General features: G+C 45.1%; 1 pseudogene; it reads left to right on the top strand.

The window, feature by feature from the left end:
- Positions 1-10,074, top strand: part of LOC119367418 — a 13,050-nt pseudogene extending 2,976 nt beyond the window's left edge.
- The last annotated feature ends 11,668 nt before the right edge of the window (positions 10,075-21,742 follow it).

The raw sequence follows: 21,742 nt of genomic DNA, 5'->3' as shown, positions 1-21,742 counted from the left end.
TACTGTTACTTGCCCATTTGGCCGAAATTAAATGCAATTATGATCACGATGGTCGACCCATTAGGGCTGACGTGACATAAAAGTCAAGTCCATTAGGTTAATCGTTAAGATGGACGTTATGACGTTGAGGCCCACATGTCAGTCTCAATAAAAAATCCTTCTCCCGATAGATACAACGCCACTGCACTTCATGCGATGCGCTCACCCTCGCGTGGGCGGCCGCTGTATCATGGCATGACTCCATGGCATCATTGTGCTCTTCCCTGTAGCCAGGCTCTCGTACATGTCGTGCCTCGGAGACCCGCCCACCCGATTGGAGGCACTCCTCCAGGGCGCTCGCCAACGCTCTGCTCATAGTCGCATAGGCCGGAGCCGCGGCCTTTGTGGGACACCGATGCGGCGAGTACGAGCGATGTGGTAGCTAACTGACGGCCACCACCATGCGCTCCAGCCCCCGTCCTCCTCCAGGGCCCGATTTTCATTCACAGCTCAACACAACTAGTTTAACTAAGCGAGTTCAACACGACCATATCACTTGTTCCTCCCCCTCTTGGTGGTATGCTCCTCGTTTCTCTGTGGCATCTGGCGTTGCTGCCCGCATGGTCACGCGTCAATGGCGTCGTCCCCCACTGCATCCGGCGTCACGACGTGCGAGCGAACAAGCAGATGCAGTCGTGCAGGCAGCACTGGCCGCCGCTACCGGCCGTCTCTAGGGTTAGGGCGAGACGAATTGAGGAATGGGGATTGGGGTGCGACTATGCTATGCGAGCCTGTGAGCCTTTGTCTCCTGTCATGCATGCGACTTGGGCCTTCTTTTTTGTTGGGCCTGATTTATCGGTGAGTATAGCACATCCAAACGTCAACGAGTTTTGTAAATATCGGTCAATTTGGTTATTTCGGGTTTTTAGGAGTGAAAACCGAACCCTAACCCGAAGACTGAACTGGTGGAAAATAAAAACTCAACCCTAACCCGATAACCGAATTAACCGGCAATTCGGTTAATAAGGTTCGGTTCGCGTTCGGGTAGTGGGTTCGGGTACCCAAATGCCTAGGGTGACGCGCATCGGCATCCGGGCATATGACCAGGTTGTTTGGGATCCACATGAGTGGTACACTGGATGTTCGGTTATCTCGGGTGGCAGGGCAGTCACCTATGAGGCTGATAACCCTCTCCCGCTAGTTGTTCTTGTCCACTCGCCCAGTGAGAGCATGGCCCTGGATCGGTAGGGCCGTGATCATGGCGAACTCTTCGAGTGTCACCGTCATCTCACCACATGGGAGATGGAAACTATGCGTCTTGGGGCGCCACCGGTCGACCAATGCTATGAGAGCTGATTGGACAAGCGTCAACGGCTTTTGCTTGAACTGAAGCACGAAACCCAGCAGTTGTGCTCTCTGAAGTATGACGTGTAGCGTTCGTCATACTGCATCTGAATGACCTTGGTGTGGCCCCTCATCCGCAATGGCGGTAGCATATGTCGAAATGTAAACGAAAATACTTAGTAACTTCATTTATCATAATAACCACTTTTTGGTGCAAAAACATGATCATAATTATGACCACTCCATTCTCCATAAAACGGACGCGATGACCATTGTCGAACGCATGGTCAAGCATGGTGTACCTAATGCCGATGGTGGGCGAAAGGGGAGGCCTCCTAATTTTTCTTGCAAATGAATCATGTCATTTTCAACTAACATGCATCGTATCATATTAATCAATTCTAGCATATCCAGCTTACATCAATCAATAAATATATCATAAAATATATAATCAATAATGGAATATGCAAATGAATCGTGTTAATCAAACTAAAAACCTAGTTAATATGTCAATGCGAATGAATCATAATTAATCAAACTAAAATATCGTATTGAATCAACAATCATATATATCCATCATATCTCTAATCAATCGTTTTTATCCATCATATCACGTTAACCAATCATATTCAACCACATCACCGCATCAACCAAATTCAATCATATTCAACCACATCAAACATCAATGAACAATAAAAAATATTATGAACATGAACTATATAGAAACATGAACTAGGATTCATCTACTAGATGAAATAGGGTTCAATCATATTCAACCACATCAAACATCAATGAACAATTCAAAAAAAATTATCAACATGAACTAGGGTTCATCTACTAGATGAAATAGGGTTCTATCATATTCAACCACACCAAATATCATATTAATCCTAACTAAACAAACATACTAGATGAAATAGGGTTCATCTTGTGCCAAATAATGCATCAAATTGAAATATTTTTAACTCAAACGAGTTGGAGGCATTGAGAGAGCTTATTTTTCTCATTTCGGAGCCATCTCGATCCAAAAAATGGTGGAGAAATGAAGAAGATCGGAGGGGAAGTGGAGGGGATGAGAGAGGAGTTCCACTCTGCTGTTGTGGCACGACGCGTCGCGGGGGAGAAGATGGGGGCTGGGGTTCACGGGTGGGCCCTGCGCCTTGGCCCTCGCGGGTTTATAACTGTTGAGCACCTACCGCCGGGGTTCGATGGTAGGGTTGCATACCCTACCGCCGAGGCCTCTGGCGGTAGGGTGGACGGCAGGAGATGATTGTTGTTTCCATAAGCTGACATGGATGAGTGGGCTACCACCGAGGCCTCTGGCGTTAGCATGTTCTATCCTATTGCCAGCCTCCTCGGCGGTAGGAAAAAGGGTCAGATCATGAAATAATTTCAAACACGGGTCAGATCCGGCTAAACTTTGCGCAAAGGGTCAAAACGCGGAAATCGGCCTCCTCCGGGTTCTTCTTCAAGCACGTTGTTCGCGGCCACTGTGGGGTGTGGGCGGTGGCTCCCTCCCTCGACACGTCATCCTCGGCCCCTCCCTCGACCAACACACGGAGGCTCTTGCCCATGTCATAGGACTTCACTGTTCAGCATGGGTCACGATAGAGCGGCAGGGTGCGTCAGCGATGGGTCTCACGGTTGGTCACACCTCGGGTGGGATGGTTGTTGCCGATGGTGGAGATGCAGGGTGATTACGTGCGAGCACTTTTAGTGTGATCATGAATAGGGAGGTGGGGCAGCGGTACATCTACGCCGAGACCAAGCTGCGGGGATTCATGGGCACTAGAAGGATTGAGGAAGGAAGTCAAGGCAACTTGGGTGAAAGGGATGCCAGGCTCTAACCTGCGTTCTTTGAAGATTACAACAACTTATCCACTATCTCTGTGTGCCTAATTGAGTGTTAGCCATCCATCTGCCATCCAGTGGCTTACCTGTGAGGATAACAGTTTGCCAACTGGAGATTATTGTCGGCCGTAGATCCAACGTCCGACACTCATCTATGATCCCCACATCGATGTTGCTTTCCAGCTCTCTTTACCGTCTTCTTTTCTACTTTTCACCTACTCTAGCTTGTAATAATGGCTATAAAATCAGCTTCACTCTCGTGTGAGAGGCCATGTGAATTGTAATTGGGTTGAAACCCTAGCCACCGGTGGTGTGCTGAAACTACTTTTCCCCTTTTCTTCATCTATAAATCCTAGCTTTTGATCCCCAATTCCTCTGTGAAGTTCGTTCGCTAGTGTTAAAATTCAATCAGTTGTCTTTCGGTTCCTGACAATTGGTACTCATCTAGTTGTGATAGTTTTATGCTATTTGCTCGGGGTACGAGGTTTGGTTAGTTGCTGGTCCCATATCTAATTAACATCCCTTCTCCCCGGGGAACTCAATTTTCTCGTGATTTAGTTGTGGGTCGTACACACTAGTTAACCATGATTCAGGGCCAACTACCGTGAAACCACTAATTGAGGAGTACTTTTTCCAAAGATCACTCCCACCTCCCCAGGTTGTGACAAGTGGCGCATTGGATGTGCGGCACTTGTTGCAAACTGAGAGTTTTCCCTTCTTTCGTACATCCGTTTATTTAAAATGTTTTATCTCTTAAACCATGCGTCCAATTCTCGAACCATTTGCACTGTTGAATTCTTCGTGTCGAGTCTTCAAAACTAGATCCCATGTTGATAGGTTTTAACAAAAAAAAATTCAAAAAAAAACATATGAAAAACCCAACCGGGAGCACATGTTTTTCCCTTTCTGAAAGACGTTTCCGAGAGGCACAATCGTGCCTCTCACGGAAGCAAATCTGTGTCTCTTGCGGGAGAAAAAAAAGAAAAACATGTTTTTTAGCATGGATGAATGTAGCCCACTTTCGATGCAGCACCAGGGTTCCACTAGACTACCTCTACAGCCTCAGCTGCGTCTGCCACCAACTGTTGGTTCTCCATCCCAGAATATCCTCTTCGAACTGCTCAAAAATAAATGGGACTACATGTTGCCCCCAAATCGAGAGGCGGACCAAGGTAGGTGACAGAGCGTCATACTCCACCAGTGGCTGGACCAGCTCCCCCTCCAAAGTTGTGTTGCACACCGATTCACAGGAGGATGCCAGCGATGTGAAAACATCCAAACCATCATGACCCATAGTCGAAGCTGCCTGGGTGGGGGCAACTGCCAAGCTAATGGGGAGGATATGTGGCCAACGGAGATTGGGCGAGTCCCATAGTCCACCGAAGAAGGTCGTCGGTCCACCTGATGCTCTGACCGATCCACCTGATCATCTGACACACGCAAGGCTGCAGCCACCGGACTGGTTTGAATCCTGGCCCCTGGTGGCCAAATTTGGTGTTTTGACCCTTTTGTGAAACTTTAGCAGGATCTGAGCCTGATCCAAAATAATTTTGGGATCTGACCCGTTTCCTACCGCCATAGTCTTTGGCGGTAGGGTAACACTGTCTACCGCCACGATTTCCAACGGTAGGATTTAACTGCGTTATGACGTTGTCATAACATAAAAAATACCCTACCGCCACCTCCAGGGTCTTTGGCGGTAGGGTCGGCACTACCGTTCCTTTGAAAATGAGGTCGCTTGTGCATGCATGCTGGTTGGGCTGGATGGCATTTTGCAAATGTGCAGGGTGTCTGCCCTGCTTACTGCCTAACCTAGCTAGCTACCCATGCATCCCATCAATCTCTACTCCTAATGGAGTAGTTGGTAGTCTCGCTTCCAGGTTTTTTTTGTCCCACCTCTCATGGTTTTTTTGGTACCTCCTCCCACCTTCGCTGGTTTTTTCGTATATTTTTTCGTCCCCTCCCCCCACTTCATCGGTTTATTTTCGCGTCACCCTCTCACACAACGAAAGAAATCTGAACAGATCAGAACTTTCCATACTGGCGCAAGTTCTTTAGTAATGTAGAACCAATCACGAACAATCTCTAAAGATCAAATCTAAATTAATTAACCTTACCTTAAATCACTCAATCACATTAATTAGAAAACAAATATTTGATTTTCAGAAAAATCACTCAATCACATTAACCTTACCTTAACTCACGGATGGTAATCAATCTCCAAACAGAGGAAACAATACATCAAGGGAGCAGTAAATAAACTCCCTTTCTTATGACATGTATATGATCTTCCATTCCCTCTCCGTTGTCGAGTGTTCTTGATTCTCGAGGACGGCGAGGCCGGGTGCAGCGGCACCGCGTTGGCCGCGGCCGGTGAAGGGGGCGAAGAAGGGCGGCTTCCCTAGCCCTGGCCATGGCCGTGGCCTTGGGAGTTCGTGCTGTGGAAGCAGCACTTGAAGGACCCGGCGTGGGTGGCCGGCGCGCAGACGCACTTGGAAGCGGGCCCGTGGTCCGCGCCGGACGGCGCCGACGCCGACCCGGGCCACCTCCTCCGCGTATTCTTGGAGCTGTGGCTGGCCGATCTACATGAAATTAATTCCCTCAGTTGTGGTGGCAAATATAATACACATAATCCATATTGTTATGCACTAGCGCGTGTGTGTGAAATAGATGGATTATGGTCCCGTGCCCAATAAGATGGATATGTGCATGTGTGTTAGAGAGAGAGAGGTGGGAGAGGGGGAGAGAGTGTGAGGAAGAGGGAGGGAGAGTGTGTGTGTGAGGATTTGATGGAAAAAAAAGTCGCCAATGTCACTTAATATGTATGAGAATATTAATATTGAACTCTTAAAGTTAATGTGACCCCGTTGCAACGCACGGGAGTTCTTCTAGTTATTTAAGTTTGTGGCATGTCCAAGCTAGGAGCTACGTACTAGTAGTAATGATGCATGTGGGTTGAAAGAGATAGGGGGAGATGGATGTGAGTGGATGTTCCCCATACTATGCAGTCTGTCAGAGACCGGTGCTCGCATGCACTCACATGCATCTCGATAATAGTGAATAGCCTACCACCAAGTACCATGGCGTAGGGTTACATAGTTTACCACCAAATACTCTAGCGATATGATATTTTGCACGTTAAATGACCGTGACGGCGCAGTTAAGTCCCTAACACCAATGCCTACGGTGGTAGGAAAAAGGGTCACATCCTGAAATTTTTTGAACCAGGGTCAGGGTCAAAACACCAAATTTGGCCCCCCTTGATGCCTGGCCACCATGCGCTCCACCGCTGTTGTTTGGTGGCGGTGATCTCTCCGACGGCCGGGTGGACGGCACCTACCTGTCTGAAGCCCATGACCACACCCAACGTGTGGTGGACCGTGTGACGGCGAACAATCATCCGTGCCTGTTGCCACTCTGGCACCGGTGGCCATGCCCAGGCAGCTACGGGAAGGTGCGCGACGCGCCCAAGGTGGTCGGGTGCGGGAAGGTGGGACGCGGCGGGAAGCGAGGGAAGGCAGGGCGCAGGGAAGGGCCGAAGTCGGCGGAATCCGAAAAGTGGAGCTGGATGGACATGGCTACCGGTGCCGGAGTGGCAACCGGCATAGAGGGGAGATGGGAGCGGCTCAGAGGGGAGAGGGGCAGTGGCCATGTTCAGATCGACTCCGAGAGAAAGCCAGTGGACTAGTAGGACATGAGCACATGTTCAACCCTGAAACTAGCATGACATGTATTAGAACTTGTAATTAGTTTATCGGTCGTTAGTAGAAAAAAAATACACTTACGTCCTTACTGCATCAATGCCACCAAGGCTTAGCACAGTTAGGCTCCGGTTTAACAAGAAGTCAAGAACCCAGCATTGTTACGATCTTCTGAAATCGTATGTCTTATCTTTCTTAAACATTGGAGTATGATCTGGATGCTCACCATCTTGGGTTTGTGATCTACATAATGTGCATATTCTATCATTTAATGACACCTTATATACATACTGCAGGATGTTCACACGCAACAACAGACTGGATTACCAACTGTTCTTTAACACTAGGGGAGCTTTTAGACCTATGCTCTGGAATGGACTGGTTGCGGTAGTATGCTTTTTTGATGTTTTCGTGATCCTCTTGAAGAAAATCAGATACATGTCTCCTATGGGGCTTCTATTGATGACAGTAATACTTGCAATTGGCCGGTTCCTGTCTGGGCTGAAACTGCACATATGCAAACCACTACGCCGTGCCACATCACTATGGAGCCCCTTAGTTGCAATCTTATTACTAGCTCCCTCTCTATCAGACCGCAGTCGTCGATACATATATGGTCATGATGAGAATCAAACTCACATAGATCCATTGACCAGATGGGTAGTGTTCACGGTACTACTTGTGCCAGTGCTATTGGTAACAATAAGCAGGCTACGGTTTACAAGAATCATCAAACTAGTGGACAGAACTCTTGGCAGCAAAAAAGCATTTTGGCGTCGGGTTATTATAAACTTGTGCATGATTGCTGTGCTAGGGATGCAGATGTACATGCTAAGCCTAGATGTACTCGTGGGCATTTTTACGAGCATGATAATCCAAGTGTCCCCCTTAGCGGTGGTGTCATTTGGCAACTTCCAGATTCCAGCAGCAGTGTTGCGTATCGTGCTAGCAATCTTGGGCCTTCAGCATGTGCCTAAGTATGGAGAAGAAGAAGACCAAGAGAACCTCAAAGCATCTCTCAGAATCTTCTATGGGATGGTGCTTGGACAAGGAATCTTCTATTCTTTGGCTTGCATGCTCGAGTTCTTTTCATTCATCCCTCGGAGATACCTTGTCCACCGTGGTGGGTTTAGAGGTCAGTGTGGAGTAGAATCTGTCAATGTGTACTATGCATACGCCTTGGAGAAATGTATGCAGGAGGGTGTGCTTGCTCCAAAGAAGATCAGCCTGAGCAACTTTGCCATGGATTCTCTAAACTCGGATTCATCCAAGAATCAGCTCCACGGTATTCGTCTGATGCACAGCTTTCTGCAATGGCAGCCAACCAGGGCACAGCTCCTGTCAAAACTCACCACTTCCACCAATACCGTGGCCAGAATAATCAGGATGTTGGATTGGACAAGTCCAAAGGATACAACCATCAGATTATATGCCGCGAGGGTCACCACTGAACTTGCAAAGGACCTCCGTATAGTTACTTTCCCCGGTACAATGCAGCTTGTATCAGCACTTCTTGATGCTGATAGAAGACCTAAAAGGGGAAATCCACTTCTGGACACAGATGATGAGCAAGAAGAAAGGCAAGATCAATTGCTGAATACAGAAGATAGCGAGGAGCAAGAACATCATACAGTAAGGGATGTAGCTGTTAACCAATCGCAAAGCCAAGACCCACTTCAAGGCACCGATAACCTGCTCGAAGAAACACAAACACCCTCGACCCAACAACCTTTTGTCGACAAACAGAACTCTTACATAATCAGATGCTGGCAGTGGATTAAAGAATTACGTTCAACTCCCAAGGAGCAGACGTCGACAGACCATGATCTTCTCCCTGCACTGGCCATGTCAATAATAGAAAGTCTTGCTGGGTGTGATTAGGAAAACTGTGTGGAAATCAGCAACGCAGCTAACCTCATTCCGAAAATCATAGGATTCACGAGATTCAAACGTGCCATGAACACTGTGGATACCGAGGCAGAACAAAAGATCATGTTAAAGTCATCGCTGAAGGTTCTGCAAAGACTCACAGGCATTGGCGGGGAAATCGGCATAACACTGCGGTACAAGATATCAAAACATCCCTTCCTATTGAGAAACCTTGTAGAAATCTTGAAAGACAACAGAAGCAGCCAGGAATCGAGAAAGTTGGTGGCCGGAATCCTCAGGAACATTGCCATTGATGGGAACACAAGGCAGGACATTGGTCGCATTCAACTGATCATCACCAGGCTGAAGCAGACATTTCTCAATGAAGAAAATCCCATGATTGCCAATGCTGATCACTTGTCACGGAAGGTCGCGGGGCAAGCACTGGCAATGTTGACGACAGAAAGTGCCCAAAATTGCTTGATTGTGTTGCAGGAACCAGACTTCATTAAGAAATTGAAACATATGATCTTGATCCATGATGGCAAGTACATATATGTGGCAGCAAGTCTGTTACGTAACCTGTGCCTGCACTCTCGACACGAGCTCAGAGAGCCGGACCTGAAGGAGCTATCTCATATCTTGCGAGAGGTGAGCCCTGTTAATTCAAGCAACAAGTGCGGTATTAGAGGTGGCTAACGAAATTTATCATTTGTATTTGTTCTTGTGCATGAGTTGTTCGTAGATCCCTGCAATTTTGTACTTCTGCCCGTTTATTATCACTGATTATGTAGTATAGCTACAAATTGAATTGTCACTAATTATGATACATATCATCACAGGTGTTGGAGAAAATAATTGACGTGGAAGGGGCAGAACTAGAGATCATCATTGGCCTTAGTTCACTAATTTGCAAAACCATTCCTGAAGACTTTACCCAAGAACTAGAAGGCGGCCAGATTAAGCGAAGATTTGTGAAAAGGCTCGTCGATGTGTTGAATGCAAATACGGAACCTGGCGCTAATTGTCCTGGGATCAGAAGGGTTATACTTGAGCAGGTCATTTACATGATGGAGTCCAATTATCGCTATGCGGACTGTTTCAACGAATTCAGGATGACAGAAGCCCTCTCAGTCATCGAACAAACACTGTCACACGCTGAGAGCTACAAGTTCTTCTTGGGTGATGCAGGTTTCATGGAGTACAACACACCTATCTCCGCTCTTGTGGTAAGAGCAAAAGAGCTTATGTGTTGTAACTGACTAGCTTCAACCGTAGATGGTAGCAGAACTTCTGAACACATTTGATTCCTCATTTCATAAGCGAGTTGTAGGAGATTATTCATTTGCAATTGTAGTGAACTGTACGTTACAGTACAATAAGGGACACGTGAATTTAGATTTCGTAGCAAGAATGCAGGTGTGAGGAGAAAAAGAAAATTCTTGGCTTTAGAGACACAAGGTGCTGATATAGTTGTAGAGATTTCATATTTGTAATTTGAACCTCAGATAAAAAATAGTGGATGTATGTGCTTTATTTTACAATGAAAAATACTTTCGTTTGCAGTGGGAACAGGTGATTTTTATTATTATGCATAATCAAATGGTTCTATCTGTAACCAGTTAATTCATATCACTGTTTTGGCATATACTGTTACAGGGAAATTTTCATAAAGTTGGTGCCGATGCAGTGAGGGGTTGTGTTGTCCAATGTTTACAAGAAAATATAGGATTATGCATCTAGGTTAGGACAACACAGTTGAAGAGAGGGAGATAGTGTGATGTTACTGCACAGATAATGAAACAATTCTTGCTATTAATAAGTCTGCTTCATGTGGACAGTGACATAAATGAGGCAAGAAGGCCAAATCTACCCCCAGGAGGCGATGTCCGGTAGTCCCTGGCATAGCACGAAAGAATGCTTATGAATACTTTTCAATCTGTTTTGTGGTCCATGGTCCCAATGTTGCAATACGAGACTAAAAATGTCCAAGTCTGATGGGATGATGGTCTCCATTGTTCAGTATGCCATTGACCAGTTGAGACTCGCTCAAGAAGTACCGAATTCCGTACAGATACTAAAGAAAAATGCAAGTTTGTCCTGCTAATCAGCCAGCTAATGATGATATTATCTAAGTTTGGTCACGGATGGTAAGCCTATAGCCCTATACTAAACAATTGTACTCCCTCCGTCCCATAATATAAGATCGTTTTGCAAGCTTGCAACTAACAACAGAATCCGCACAGCAAACATTGTAAAATCCAGGTTTATTCCAACACCATCAAAGCTGAATTTGCACCCACCCACGACGCGACTGGCCATTTAATACTACCGTAGTCATTAGCGATGCCCCAGAAACCACTAATTTTTGCTTCTCGGATCAAACCCCGCTGCCGATTTGAGCACAGAGGGTGCCCAACAGCCGATGCGAACCCTAGAGTTTGGCAATAAAATGGCCCTAACCTCTCGAGGGGTGCCGGAGGCCGGAGCTCCGGCAGATCTCAGGCGAGCGCGGCCGGTGGCCGGGGGGGGAGGGGAGCGGAAGGTAAAGGCACCTGCGTAGGTGGGGACGTTGGAGATCCCCGCCGAGCTGATCGCCCCCATGGCGCACATATGGGGAGCTGAATGCCTTTATTTGTCGTTATTGTCTCCTTTTTTTTTTGAGAAATTGTCGTTATTGTTTTTCTTTTTGAGAAATTGTTTTTATTGTTTGTGTAATGGCAGAATGCTTTTTAAAAAATTCTGATATATTTATCTTCAATCAGGCAGTACAACAAACACCATAAATAATAAAAATTACATCCATATTCGTAGGTCATTTAGCGACGACTACAAGCACTGAAACGAGCCGAATGCACAACGCCGTCATCGGCCCTCCATCACAGAAAAACTTGTTGTAGTAGATAGTCGGTAAGTTATCGTGCTACGGCCTCATCGGACCAGCACACCAGGACAACAACCGCCGCTGATGAAGAGTAGCTTATATCAAAAGGATTCAACATGAAGACACACGAGCATAGACGAACGATGAACAGATTTAAGCAGATCCACCAAAGACAGGTCCGCCAGAGACACACCTCCACCCGCCCACCGACGATGCTAGACATACCGTCGAAACGGAGGCTGGACGAAGAACCTTATTTCATCTTTAGGGTGACGCCGCCGTCTCACCTTACTTAGCGGGACACAAACCCTGATAAAACTCAAAGAAACATCTAAAAGCGAAGCCCTCCCGCCGGTAAGAGCTGGGAGCGAACCAACGGCAACACCGATGAAAGGCAGAGGAACCATAATCTTTCTTTTCTGGAGGAGGCAGGGCATAATGATTTCCTGACATCGAATTTGTTGTAAAATAGCATTACCACTTGTCTGGTTGCAATTTTTCAGGAAGTATATTAAATCAATTTAAATTGGTTGAATTTTTCGAAAAAAATTAAAGGAACAACAATATATGTAGTTGACTGGCCCCGCGAGAAAAGGACAACTCCATATTTGATCGCTCAGCGAAAAAAAGGATCGCCCTGCGTCGCCTAGCCCTGGGCGAGTCGGGCGCGACTAGCACTCTGTCGGCGTTCTGGGAACGGGGGTCCCCAGACTTGCCTGCCTGCGGCCTGCAGCGTGGCTCAAGCAGTGGCCCAGTACGGCCCAAGTTCAAGACCCTCGCGAGGGGCCAAGCCTCACGGGGCGGACGACGCAAGGCTTCCTCAGGGGCGGCCTCATCAGGCAGGCTCGCGAGGAGGCGGAGAGATCAAGTCAAGGAGTACCTCGCGAGGTGCTCGTGACGCAAGCCATGACGATCGAGACCAGGCGGGCGCTGCGCAGTGTCCTCGTTTCCTCTTTGGTGCAAAGGTGGTAAGCGCAGGCGCGGAGTACCGAGGCATCAGGCAAAGGTTACCATATTGGTGCAACGAGACCAAGACCAGAAGGACGGAGATCACCGTGGAGCCCAAGATGGCGTCATCACCAGTGCCTTTGGCAGTCGAAGACCACCTTTAGTCAGGATAGCTTGTACTAGTTGTCCCCATTTAAAATGACCGTTGTTGGCTCCCTTCCCGCTCAATATTTGGGAAGAGGACCAGGGCCTCTATATATAGAGATAGCCACCACTATAGAAGGCATCTGGATCTCACCTAGAGCCAACAGAGACGGAGCAATTCCTCTCCGAGCACACCACCACATGAACACCCCTCGCGAGGCTGTTCTTCCTCTGTACTGTTCATCATCAGCCCCAGAGGCAATCCACCACACCACACACTAGATTAGGGTATTACACCACAACGGTGACCTGAACCAGTATAAACCTTGTGTCACTTGTGATGTTCATCGTGTAGCTTAGATTCGCGGCGAGGTTTTGGGGCGTGGATCGGTAGAGAGTAGATCTTCGTGCGCACCCCAGAGTTCGAACCTTAAGGGTTTTGCCGGAACCCGATATCCGACATTTGGCGCGCCAGGTAGGGGTGTGATACGTATCCAACGTATCTACTTTTCCAAACACTTTTGCCCTTGTTTTGGACTCTAACTTGCATGATTTGAATGAAACTAACCCGGACTGACGTTGTTTTCAACAGAACTGCCATGATGTTGTTCTATGTGTAGAAAAGAAAAGTTCTCAGAATGTCCTGAAAATCCACGGAGGCACTTTTTGGAAAATGTAAAAAATACTGGCGAAAGAATCAAGACCAGGGGGGCCACACCCTGTCCACGAGGGTGGGGGCGCGCCCCTCCCCCTGGGCGCGCCCCCCTGTCTCGTGGGCCCCTGGACCTCCACCGACCTCAACTCCAACTCCATATATTCATGTTCGGGGAGAAAAAAATCAGAGAGAAAGTTTCATTGCGTTTTACGATACGGAGCCGCCACCAAGCCCTAATCTCTCTTGGGAGGGTTGATCTGGACTCCGTTCGGGGCTCCGAAGAGGGGGATTCGTCGCCGTCGTCATCATCAACCATCCTCCATCACCAAATTCATGATGCTCACCATCGTGTGTGAGTAATTCCATCGTAGGCTTGCTGGACGGTGATGGGTTGGATGAGATTTACCATGTGATCAAGTTAGTTTTGTTAGGGTTTGATCCCTAGTATCCACTATGTTCTAAGATTGATGTTGCTATGACTTTGCTATGCTTAATGCTTGTCACTATGGCCCGAGTGCCATGATTTCAGATCTAAACCTATTATATTTTCATGAATATATGTGTGTTCTTGATCCTATCTTGCAAGTCTATAGTCACCTATTATGTGTTATGATACGACAACCCCGAAGTGACAATAATCGGGATACTTCTCGGTGATGACCATAGTTTGAGGAGTTTATGTATTCACTATGTGCTAATGCTTTGTTCCGGTTATCTATTAAAAGGAGGCCTTAATATCCCTTAGTTTCCACTAGGACCCCGCTGCCACGGGAGGATAGAACAAAAGATGTCATACAAGTTCTTTTCCATAAGCACATATGACTATTTACGGAATACATGCCTACATTACATTGATGAAATGGAGCTAGTTTTGTGTCACCCTATGTTATAGCTATTACATGAGGAATCGCATCCGGCATAATTATCCATCACTGGTCCATTGCCTACGAGCTTTTCACATATTGTTCTTCGCTTATTTACTTTTCCGTTGCTATTGTTACAATCACTACAAAACCCAAAAACATTACTTTTGCTACCGTTACCTTTATTATCATACTACTTTGCTACTAAATACTTTCCTGCAGATACTAAGTTATCCAGGTGTGATTGAATTGACAACTCAACTGCTAATACTCAAGAATATTCTTTGGCTCCCCTTGTGTCGAATCAATAAATTTGGGTTGAATACTTTACCCTCGAAAGTTGTTGCGATCCCCTACACTTGTGGGTTATCAAGACTAATTTCTAGCGCCGTTGCCGGGGAGCATAGCTCTATTCGCTGAGTCACTTGGGATTTATATCTGTTGATCACTATGAAGAACTTGAAAGACGACAGAACCACGATTTTTCCCTCAACTACGAGGGGAGGTAAGGAACTGCCGTCTAGCTCTGCACTAGATTCTCCTTCTGTTTTCAGTAACCTTCCGACACCTAAACCTGCTACTGCTATGAACTCTGATATGTCGCATGTTATTGATGATGCCACTTCTGCTATGCATGATACTTATGATGAAACTACTTCTGTGCGTGATACTACTTTGCCATTCGGTGAATTTCTTGATGAACAACTTGCTAGAGTTAAGGGGAATGAAATTATTAAAGATGATATTATTGATGATAGTGATGATGAAAATTCTCCCAATGATTATGAATTTCTTGTTGTTCCTGAGGGTTATGTTATGAATGAAGAAGCTACTAGAGCTATCTTTGCTTGCAATGATAGATATGATCTTAAGAAATTATTAGCTAAATGGAAGCAGCAGTCTCTTAATGCTAGAATGAAACCTGGCCCTGCTTTTGCTACTTCACCTATCTGTGTTACTGAGAAGGATTATGAATTCTCTGTTGATCCTGAAATTATTACTTTAGTTGAATCTGATCCTTTTTATGGCCTTGAATCTGAAACTGTTGTGGCACATCTTACCAAGTTGAATGATATAGCTACCCTGTTTACTCATGATGATAAATATCTCTATTATTATATCCTTAAGATAATTCCATTCTCGTTAAAGGGTGATGCTAAGACTTGGTATAATTCTCTTGCTCCTGGTTGTGTGCGTAGTCCCCAGGATATGATTTATTACTTCTCTGCTAAATATTTCCCTGCTCATAAGAAACAAGCTGCCTTGCGGGAAATATATAATTTTGTGCAAATCAAAGAAGAGAGTCTCCCACAAGCTTGGGGGAGGCTTCTCCGATTCCTTAATGATTTGCCTGGTCATCCTCTTAAGAAAAAAGAAATACTTGATATCTTTTATAATGGACTAACCGATGCTTCCAAGGATTACTTAGATAGTTGTGCTGGTTGTGTTTTCAGGGAAAGAACAGTCGACGAAGCTGAATTACTATTAAATAATATGTTGACTAATGAAAATAATTGGACTCTTCCTAAGCCAATTCCTGAACCAATTGAGCCAACTCCTGAGCCTATTCCTAAACCCACTCCGAAGAAGAGAGGTGTTTTATTTCTTAGTCCTGAAGATATGCAAGAGGCAAAGAAATCAATGAAAGAAAAAGGTATTAAAGCTGAAGATGTTAAGAATTTACCACCTATTGAAGAAATACATGGTCTTAAACCGCCTGTTGAAGAACCACATTGTCTTGATAACCCGACACAGGTAGCAAAGGTAAATTCTCTCTATAGATATGATAAAGTTGAAATCCCCTCTACTAAATTTCACAGCCCATGCTTAGATGAATTTGATGACTTTATGGCTAGACAAGAAAGTTTTAATGCTTATGTTGGTAGAGAGTTAAAGAATAATGCTTTCGAGATAGGACGCCTGAGCGATAATATGGCTAGAGATAAAGGTGAACTTAAACTCATTAGCAAATATGCTTCTATGGTTGCTACTCAAGCTGAGCAAGTACTTAAAGCTCAAAATGATTTGCTTGATGAATTAAATAATAAAAATGACTTTGCTGTTAGAGTGGCTACTAGAACTGGTAGAATGACTCAGGAACCTTTGTATCCTGAAGGCCACCCTAAGAGAATCGAGCAAGATTCTCAGAGAAATAATTTAGAGGCACCTAGTTCTTCTAAAAAGAAGAAAAAGAAAAATGATAGGACTTTGCATGCTTCTAGTGAACCTACTGTAGACACACCTGAGAATCCCAATGATATTTCTATTTCTGATGCTGAAACACAATCAGGTGATGAACATGAACCTAGTGATAATGTTAATGATAATGTTCATGTTGATGCTCAACCTATCAAAAATAATGAAGTAGAGATTGAACCTGCTGTTAATCTTGATAACCCACAATCAAGGAATCAACATTATGATAAGAGAGATTTTGTTGCTAGGAAGCACGGTAAAGAAAGAGAACCATGGGTTCAGAAACCCATGCCCTTTCCTCCTAAACCATCCAAGTCAAAGGATGATGAGGATTTTGAGCGCTCTGCTGAAATGATTAGACCTATTTCCTTATGTATGCGCTTAACTGATATGCTCAAAGTAAATCCTTATGCTAAGTATATGAAGGATATCATCACAAATAAAAGAAAGATACCGGAAGCTGAAATTTCCACCATGCTTGCAAATTACACTTTTAAGGGTGGAATACCAAAGAAACTTGGAGACCCCGTGGTACCAACTATACCATGCTCCATTAAAAGAAATTATGTTAGAACTGCTTTATGTGATCTTGGAGCCGGTGTTTGTGTTATGCCTCTCACTTTATATCGTAGGCTTGAATTGAATAAGTTGACACCTACCGAAATATCTTTGCAAATGGCTGATAAATCAACTGTTATACCTGTCGGTATTTGTGAGGATGTGCCTGTTATGGTTCCAAATGTCACTATCTTAATGGACTTTGTTATTCTTGATATTCCCGAGGACGATAGTATGTCGATTATCCTTGGTAGACCCTTTTTGAATACTACAGGGGCTGTTATTGATTGCAACAAAGGCAATGCCACTTTTCATGTTAATGGTAATGAGCATACGGTACACTTTCTGAGGAAACAATCTCAAGTCCATAGCATCAATTCTATTGGAAAAGTTCCAACTATCATTATTGGAGGTTTTGAATTCCCTCTCCCTACTGTCAAGAAAAAGTATGATATTCTTATTGTTGGGGATTTTCATATCCCCGTTGAGGTAACTTAGTGTTATTCGAAATTTCTCCGGTTCCGTGTTATTCGGAATGAGTTTGTTAACAAGACTTGATCAACCTTGTTAGTGGATTCATTGATGATCATGAGATGGATGAAACTAGAAGGCACAACCTTCTGTACCCTCTTTTTACTTTCTGTTATTTAGAATAAATAAAGCAAAAATAGTATTATCTGTCTGTTTTCTGAATTATCCATGCAATAAAAAATATCCCAAAAATAAAAGTGCTCCAAATGCCCTTCAAATTTAGTATGATTTTTTTATGGAATATTTGAGGATTTTAGGCACTGAAATCACTACAGGAGGGGCAAGCACGAGGCCACGAGAGTGGAGGGCGCGCCCACCCCACCTGGGCGCGCCCCCCTGTCTTGTGGGCCCTTGGTGGCCCCCCTCCACTTATGCCAGCATCCACACACTCCATCTTCTTCCCTAAAAAATCCCCATCCAGCTCAAGCACGAGTTCTAGCTCGTTTTGCTGTGATTTTCGATCTCCTTGCTCAAAGCTCCATTCACAAAACTGCTTTGGGAGATTGTTGTTTGGTATGTGATTCCTCCATTGGTCCAATTAGTTTTTGTTCTAGTGTTTTATTCATTGCAAAAATTTTCTGCAAAGGCGACCATGTTCTTGAGCTTGCATGTTGAATTTATGAGGTCCCAAGCAATTTTAATACATGATATAGGCTCTAGGCACTTGTAGGAGTAGTTGCTACTAATCTTGTTTAGTTTTATTCACTTTATTTTGAAGTTACTAAAATTTCAAAATTTTGCAGAAAAAGAATTATGTCTAGGAGAATGTACCAAGGTGGTTCCTCAGTAAAGAAAGGACCCAGGATTGCTATACGTGAGCAAGATGTTGAATTACCAAAGGACGCAGATGTTCGAGCTTGTGAGTGGCCATCAGACGATTTTATGGTTGAAGCAGGCTTCAAGGAGGAATTTGACGCGTATGTGCGTAATGCTGAGCTGGAGGACTTCTTATAAGATAAGTGTCCTCAGTACTATCAATTGACTGATTCCTTTGTGCGGCGGTTTAAATACAATTGTACGCGTAATTCTCCTAGTGTCCTATTTGATATTTATGATACATCTTATACCATGGACTTAGAGAATTTTACAACTACTTGCAAACTCCCGCGGTGGGGTAATATTAATGATCCTCACAAATCTGAATTTAGAGATTTCCTTGCTAGTATTACTATGGGAGAATCCAGGGACATAGCACAAGCTACCATAGGGAGCATTCATTTTCCTGCTATACATTATTTTGCTCTCTTCATTGGTAGATGCATTAACGGTAAAGATGAAGCATGTCATATATGTGTCCCAGATCTTTGTGTCCTCAAGAGTGCTGTCTTAGGTTATAAAGGCTATAACTTGGGGGCAATAGTTGCATGTAGGTTGCAGAATAATAGTAGAACTGGAGATTTATTTGGAGGAATTTATGCAACCTGTGTGGCCAATTATCTTGGTATAGCCCCACGAGAGGGGGATGTGATGATACCTCCTGCTTATTTAGATTATGACGCTATGGTCAACCATCAGTTTCTTAGGATGAATGAACAATTCCTCCATTATCGACTAATCTATGACAGACGCAATGTCGTCCAAGTTACTCTTCCTGCTCCTCTCCTTTTTGATTATCAGGCAAAAGGAAGATATGTTGTTACCAGGGAGGAAGCAGCTGAACACGAGGGGAGAGCAGAGGCAGCTCGCCAACATGCCGCTGCTCAGGAGGCGGTTGCTGCTGCATCTCAGTACGACCCCAGCTACTGTTGGGGAACGTAGCAGAAATTCAAAATTTTCCTACGTGTCACCAAGATCTATCTATGGAGAGACCAGCAACGAGGGGAAGGAGAGTGCATCTACATACCCTTGTAGATCGCTAAGCGGAAGCGTTCAAGAGAACGGGGTTGATGGAGTCGTACTCGTCGTGATTCAGATCACCGATGATCCTAGTGCCGAACGGACGGCACCTTCGCGTTCAACACACGTACAGCCCGGTGACGTCTCCCACACCTTGATCCAGCAAGGAGAGAGGGAGAGGTTGAGGAAGACTCCATCCAGCAGCAGCATAACGGCGTGGTGGTGATGGAGGAGCGTGGCAATCCTGCAGGGCTTTGCCAAGCACCTATGGGAGAGGAGGAGGTGTCACGGGAGGGAGGGAGGCGCCAGGGACTCTTGTATGGATGCCCTCCCTCCCCTCCACTATATATAGGGGCAAGGGAGAGGGGGGAGGCGCAGCCTTTCCCCTTCCTCCAAGGAAGGGGTGTGGCCAAGAGGGGGGGAGGAGTCCATCCTCCCCAAGGCACCTCGGAGGTGCCTTCCCCTTTGAGGACTCTTCCCTCCCCAAGTTTCCTTGGCGCATGGGCCTCTTGGGGCTGGTGCCTTGGCCCATATAGGCCAAGGCGCACCCCCTACAGCCCATGTGGCCCCTCGGGGCAGGTGGACCCCCCCGGTGGACCCCCGGACCCCTTTCGGCACTCCCGGTACAATACCGATAAAGTGCGAAACTTTTCCGGCGACCAAAACAGGACTTCCCATATATAAATCTTTACCTCCGGACCATTCCGGAACTCCTCGTGACATCCGGGATCTCATCCGGGACTCCGAACAACATTCGGTAACCACATACAAACTTCCTTTATAACCCTAGCGTCATCGAACCTTAAGTGTCTAGACCCTACGGGTTCGGGAGACATGCAGACATGACCGAGACGTTCTCCGGTCAATAACCAACAGCGGGATCAAGATACCCATGTTGGCTCCCACATTTTCCACGATGATCTCATCGGATGAACCACGATGTCAAGGACTCAATCAATCCCGTATTCAATTCCCTTTGTCTAACGGTATTGTACTTGCCCGAGATTCGATCGTCGGTATACCGATACCTTGTTCAATCTCGTTACCGGCAAGTCTCTTTACTCGTTCCGTAACACATCATCCCGTGATCAACTCCTTGATCACATTGTGCACATTATGATGATGTCCTACCGAGTGGGCCCAGAGATACCTCTCCGTTTACACGGAGTGACAAATCCCAGTCTCGATTCGTGCCAACCCAACAGACACTTTCGGAGATACCTGTAATGCACCTTTATAGCCACCCAGTTACGTTGTGACGTTTGATACACCCAAAGCATTCCTACGGTATCTGGGAGTTGCACAATCTCATGGTCTAAGGAAAAGATACTTGACATTAGAAAAGCTTCAGCATACGAACTACACGATCTCTATGCTAGGCTTAGGATTGGGTCTTGTCCATCACATCATTCTCCTAATGATGTGATCCCGTTATCAATGACATCCAATGTCCATGGTCAGGAAACCGTAACCATCTATTGATCAACGAGCTAGTCAACTAGAGGCTTACTAGGGACATGGTGTTGTCTATGTATTCACACGTGTATTACGATTTCCGGATAATACAGTTATAGCATGAATAAAAGACTATTATCATGAACAAAGAAATATAATAATAACATATTTATTATTGCCTCTAGGGCATATTTCCAACAGCTACAACTACGGATATCAGCCAGGCGGTCCTTGGTATTATACCAACTTAGGCCAAAAGCCTAAGATTGGGGGAGTACATATTTCTCACCGACTTTACATTCATGTTCACACACTAGTCATCGGTGCTCATACTCTTTCATTGTATTATCCATGCTAGTTTAAATTCCTTTTTCTAGCTTTCTTCTTGTGTGTTTGATAAACCTTAGGAAAAACCAAAAAAATTAGTTAGTTTAATTTCCATGCTTGTAGTAGAAATTAAAATGAAAACCCAAAAAGATTTCTAGTTCTTCTTCTTACTTGTTGGGAGGTTTCTCGTGTAAATAGTTTTATTTTTTCTCTTTCCTTTGGGGGTCAAGAAGACGATATTGAAAATGTTTAGTGGCTCTCATATGCATGATTGTTTATTTAACTTAGAGCCCATATTATCTTGTCTCCTCTTTGAGTTGAATGCTTGCAGATTCCAGCTTAGTCCAATGCACGTGCACTATTATTATTATACACATCGTTTGGTCGTGCAAATGAAAGGCAATAATGACGATATAAGATGGACTTATTGAGATGAGAAAAGCCGGTATGAACTCAACCTCTCTTGTTTTTGTAAATATGACGAGTTCATCATTTCTGATTCAGCTTATTATGAAGTAAACATATTTGCAATGACATTTAGAGATTATAGTTGCTTGTGCCATGCTTGATTAGCTATGAGTTATAATGGTTTATCTTGCGT

This window comes from Triticum dicoccoides, chromosome 2B, assembly GCF_002162155.2.
Source record: "Triticum dicoccoides isolate Atlit2015 ecotype Zavitan chromosome 2B, WEW_v2.0, whole genome shotgun sequence".
In the NCBI taxonomy this organism is placed as follows: Eukaryota; Viridiplantae; Streptophyta; class Magnoliopsida; order Poales; family Poaceae; genus Triticum; species Triticum dicoccoides.
This window is presented reverse-complemented; position numbering and strand designations above follow the sequence as displayed.